The sequence below is a fragment of the Cupressus sempervirens genome, chromosome 4 (genome assembly GCF_028749045.1).
Source record: "Cupressus sempervirens isolate cs-2001-9-10 chromosome 4, ASM2874904v1, whole genome shotgun sequence".
Lineage (NCBI taxonomy): Eukaryota > Viridiplantae > Streptophyta > Pinopsida > Cupressales > Cupressaceae > Cupressus > Cupressus sempervirens.
Window position 1 is genome coordinate 858,841,675 of NC_143121.1, and position 5,854 is coordinate 858,847,528.

General features: G+C 33.5%; 1 pseudogene; it reads left to right on the plus strand.

Moving 5' to 3' along the window:
• The first annotated feature begins 914 nt into the window (after positions 1-914).
• Positions 915-5,140, plus strand: LOC149564128 (TOM1-like protein 3; annotated as a pseudogene).
• The last annotated feature ends 714 nt before the right edge of the window (positions 5,141-5,854 follow it).

Here is a 5,854-nt window from a genome sequence, read left to right on the forward strand (position 1 = left end):
CTGAAATTAACAAGTTTAACTCAATTCTTGGAATAGTAACTAAACCAAGGACTATTGACATTTGCGTCTAAAATTTCCAACTAGCTTGAGGGCTTCCTTCTCTGCAAAGGTATTGTGCAAAATTGAAAAGATTGAAATTAAAACTGCATGACCATAAATGTTAGAACATGCCCTCTCCGTTTACATCTATTTCTCTTTGAGTACCAAAGTGTGCAAGTTGAAATCCTACTGAAAAAATGCCCACTAGAGATGATGAGTCAAGCTTAAATCAAAGTGTTCAGTCAAGTTTTATAAAAAATCTTTGAAACATTAGATACCTTCGATCATATTACTAGTATATCTTCACAAGTCCAATCTATCAGTTGGAATGCTAAATATCATAACTTAAATTAAATTGCAAGTCTCTCTTTAGTTCTCTCAGATGCTTAGCCTACTAGTATAAATTAGAGTTAATTTGCAAGTTTCTCTCATTCTCTTGGATAGTTAGCCGAATAAATTTGCAACTAATTCTTAGCCTACTATTATAAATTAGAGTTAATTTGCAAGTTTCTCTCATTCTCTTGGATAGTTAGTTGGATAAATTTGCAACTAATTTACTAAGTTTCATGTTAAGACAGAATTCCTTATAGTTGTTATGCTACTCAAAGTCTCTACTTCAATCCTGAGCATATTTTTCTAGCTGCGTGATTTTTTTCTTGAGGGCTATTTTTGTAGATGCTTTCCATTTAATATATGTTGCAACATTTGGGATCATATTTTACTTTTTGTACTTTATAATATGAGGGTAGAGTTTTGGATTAAATATCAACATAATGATTTTCAGGGACATAAAAAAATTGAATATGCTCATACATGCATTAGAAGTATTGAAGCTATTTTACAAGGCTTAGTTTTGTAATTGGAATAGCTACAATATGCAGGGTCTGAAGCAGGAAGTGATTATAGATCTTATTGGATAATGTCGTACTTACAAGCAATGTGTGATGCATCTTGTTAATACAACTTCGTAAGTTGCATTTTTTGTTTATGATTTTCTTTTGGAATCCATTGTTTTAGTTCTGAGATGAATTTGGTAAAATTCTTTTTGAAATGAGTGAAAACTCTAAAATACTAGGATGTCCTTTGTAAGTTATTGTGTTGAAACATTGTAATCATTTTAAGTGCTAACTTTCATCAGAGACACCAATTCTAGTTTGGGTAACAAGGTCTGGTAGATAGATTTGTTAAAAAAATGTGATTGAATTCATTTTGGATTCTGCATAATTTCATATGATAAATTAAATTGTTATGAAAAAAATGCTACCTCAATGTGAATGACAAACTTATTGTAATGATAGATATTTATTGTGCAATGTTTAAACAATAAAATTAGTAATCAGCATCATATGGGTCTTTAGAAGTTTATCATGGGTAAAATGATATTTTCCTTAGTGTTTAAAATATTTTGCTTTCAGTAAAAACTTTATTGTACTTGATTGAGCATATGTGGCACATTTTGCTCTTATTCTTATGTTTGATTTATCATCTAACTTTTAAAGTTCATTGCTCTACTATATTTGTATTGTTGTGAAGAGGGGTGTTTGTTATAATTTTGTATTGTTTCCTTATACCTTTCACCTTTTGGTGCCTAAACTATCAAGCCAGAATAAATAAATAAATAAGATGTCAAATTAAAATTTGGCACAAGAGCTTTTACATAATTAACATTGAAAAAACTAATTTACTGTCAAGGTAATCAATCTACGAAAAGGTCATGTAATCTGCCAAGCTAAAAGCATTTCAAATTCCATAGAGTAACTGATTTTCATAGTTATGCCTAATGGCAATACAAGACATAGTTTGGTTGCTTTGGTGTAACAACCTCAAAAATTGGGGTAGTGCCAAACATGTGTGTTGTGAGTTTTACACTACTTTTGCACGGGGCTGCTTAAACCAACACCACCAAGGTGGTAGAAGATGCCATAGATGTGGAAGAAATCCTAGAAGGCAACCAAACCAAGGTTTCATCCAATATCTTTAAAATAGGTTTATTTAATGTAGAAGGCACCAAAAACTGGTACATAGGCATCTGCTATGCCAATTTCCTAAGGAGGTAGTTGCTTGGACAATTAATGTGGACCACCCATTGAGGTTTGTAGAATAGAGGGGTTGTCTGGTATGACCCATTTGACAGGACCCTGGGAATCTCCATAGTTGAATTGACCTAGAATCTGGGTGTGTAGGCTAACATACCATTAATGTAGTTTTTATGCTTCTCAGTAGCAATAAAGCATGTTTTATTAGCCCATTATCTAGTTGGTTCACCTTTATTTCAAATTTAATGCAAGGACAAGGAGCTTATTGGTCAGGGTCTTGCATTGAATGATGAATTAGATCATGTGCTAGGGAAACATGACTCCATTACTATAGGGTCTACTGTTACATGGGAAAGAACATCAACTCATGTGGCTCCTCTTGTCAATGTCAACCATGAGGAAGATGAGATGGAGGATAATTTAACACAACTAGCTCACAGGTAGCTTATCTGTGAATGGCTAGTTCTTATAGAAATGTGACTGTTGATTTAAACAATTGGTTATTTAGTATTTTTGAAAGTGTCTGCAGAAGCTTTGCCAAGATGTTTCTTACACATGCAATGGGTTTGTGTAATTTATAAATAATGTAGTTACTCATCAAATTCTTTCAACTAGTTCCTTTCATCTATTAAATCCACGTAGTATGATTTGACAGGCTTCTATACAGAAAAATCAAAAGAGAAATAACAATGTTTTATGCATTGTAGGTCAAGATCCAGTGCACAAGCTCATCAAATTGATAACACTGAAAAGAATCAATCAATAGGTCGACTCCCATTGATACCTCCACCACCAAGACTTTAAAAAATTAATACTCATAGCCAACAAATTGAGCAAACAATGGATTTCCTTAGTGTTGATGCTTATGAATCACCAACTACTACAACTCCACCAACAACTAGCACAGTCAATGAGCAATACACACATTCACCACCGGTATCTCTTTCTCAGCAAACTTGGCCATATCTTTTGAATTCACAATCAAATTCTCCATATCAAAATGAAGGTTACTCTTTACGGATGTCATCAACACAACAAAATGAATACTAGAAGTTTCCACACCATGGCCCAAAGTCATATTTTGACAAATCTAGCCAAGTTTGCAATGGTCAAATCTAGCAGGGCAGTCTCTTAGTCCACAATAGTCAGTTCTATCATATGGGCCACAATCATAGAATTTGAAGGCATCAACACAAAAGACTCCTGAAAGCCTTCCTCTTGCTCCTTGGGATTTGGAGCAATCACAAAATACATAACAAGGTGTAGATAATCTGCAAGAACCTCCCATATATGATATCAATTTTAGAACAATTATTCCCCCTCCTCCAGCAAAGCACAATTAGAGACAACGATTTTTTCAATAGCAACAAGCTTTGGGTTCTAGCCAGTCTACACATGGTTATAGTGAATCAACACATGATGAGTTGATATCAAGGACACAAAACATCTCCATTCATGATGGAACTTACAATGATGCATATCCACAACAATCTTTAACTTCCAGCAAACAAGTTAAACCTGAAGATAAGCTGTTTGAAGACCTGGTTGACTTTGCCAAGGCAAAAAGTAAAACTTCACCCAGTAAAAGTGAATTTTTTTTAAAATTAGAGGTTGTTCTTTGGGATGGTTTGTACTACATATCTTCAAGTAACTTGCTACAAGTGATGGTTTAGGTGTAGCATCAGTTTTATTGAAGCCACTATATAGTCTTTTGTTCAATTGAGGTTTAGTACTCATTATGTGCTATATTATTCCTAGTGCATTGTAATTTAATTTATTTTTTGTTACTTTTTTTTTTTTTTTTTTTTTTCCTGATATGAAATTCCTTTTGAAGACTTGTATATTGAAACAAACTCATGTTCTTACCTAGAAGGTAAATGATTTTAGTAATAATGCCAAAAGATCCACATATATATTGCAATGTATTGCTAAAGCTTGTTCTGTTTCAGATCTCAAGTAGTGTGCGAGCATTATCTTTTCTTATCATAGTATTTGTGGGAAGTAATTGCTTGTGTGGCCTTACACTATTCTCTAGTTCACAATTTGATTGTGGCATTTTGTTAGAAGCAAAGCCTTATAATTACAAATCTAGGATATTTTAATAGATTGTTTACTTATGTGAGGGGATAAACCCATTTTTGTGCCCTAAAATAAGTTTCATGTTTATGCCAAATTGTCTTACCAATATTTAGATATAGCTAACAAAGACATTCTACCATTGGATCTTTGATATATTAAAAAGTCTTGTTTTAGTTTTAGCATGAACATAATGTAGCAATATAATTATTGCAGTCTATAAAATATAAGGGTTTTTGTAGGCATTGGTTGTTATTCTGAGTCTTCTTGTTTTGTGATCTTTAGTGTTGTTTTATGTTGTTTGTAATAGCATTATGTGGTTATTTATGGTAAAGACCATATTTAAATTGGTCAATACATTTTCAAACTTTTACCATTTCTTTTAGCATTTTGGATTGCTTTTGTAGATGTTTATCAAGAAACAGGTACACTGCCTTTTATCCAACATTTTGGCCCCATTACCCCAAATTGGAAGTTGTTATATCTAAAGAAGGCATAAAGAGCTAAAAATAAGCAAAAACATGGATGTTCCTCAAATGATACCATTGGTTCAAATTCATCTGACAAGGAATCAGAGGACTATTTTCCAAGAATTAGTTCTCTATGGCTTTAATGTAGGAGGAAAGCTTGCCAACCTTAATGGCTTGTAAATTGCAGCATGTTAGCTGTTATGATTCAATTCCTCCATTATTGTTGTATGAATCCTGCCTCACTCAATTCTTAGAGGAGATATTGTATTGAGCTAGATGAATGTGGCATTCATCCGACTAGTTCGTACTGCCCCAGGCCATGGCCAAGAAGATTTTTTAACTGGCATGAAATATAAGCTTCTAGTACTATATCCTATAGATGACAATGGCAAGTTTACTGAAGAAACTGGGCAGCTTGTTGGTTTGGATTTCTTGGGTGATGGAAATGTGGCAATTGTCAAGAGCTTAGATGAATACTCATGTCTTATCATGGAAGTAGCGTACAAACATATTCCATGATAAGACATGAGTGTTCATCTAAGCTCTTGACAATTGCCACATTTCCATCACCCAAGTGTAATGACCCATACCAATAGGCCACTAAACCAAACCCTAAATTTAATACACTACTAAAATATATTGCTGAAATAAAAGAAATAATAGTGCCAATGTATTCATTCAATGAAAACCAAATGTTTTTACAAATGATATGGCAAATTTCAGCACCAAAACATTATGACATAGTGCATTACAGAGAAAACCTAACTGGCTGTATACAATTGAGAACTTGTTGCAACTACAGATTGAAATGAAGAAGCTGGATTGATCAAATGGTGGAGACTGAATGCTAAAGATGATATGGTGAAAGTGCAACTCCACTGGAAACTCCAAACCAGCAATTAAGCACAAGTGAAAGGACTGAAATATCCTTCCCACAGTTGCAATAATTCAAGTGATCTTTCACACCCTCAAAATTGCGTACCAATTGAGAGTTTTTGTTCTCAATGGCCAATTATGACTACTTGCAGAAACCCTAGGCTCCACAACGCACATCAGCAAAAATTCAATAATAAAACTTGATGATAGGCAATGAGCCCTCAATGCCTATTTATTCTTTTTTCCTTGATAGGTCGGCCTCCTTTTTAATTTTTCTCCGCTTCTTCCAGCAACCTCTAGAAGTTTTTTTTAAATTTAATTTATAAAGTTACCTTGTAATATATATATTTTTAATTG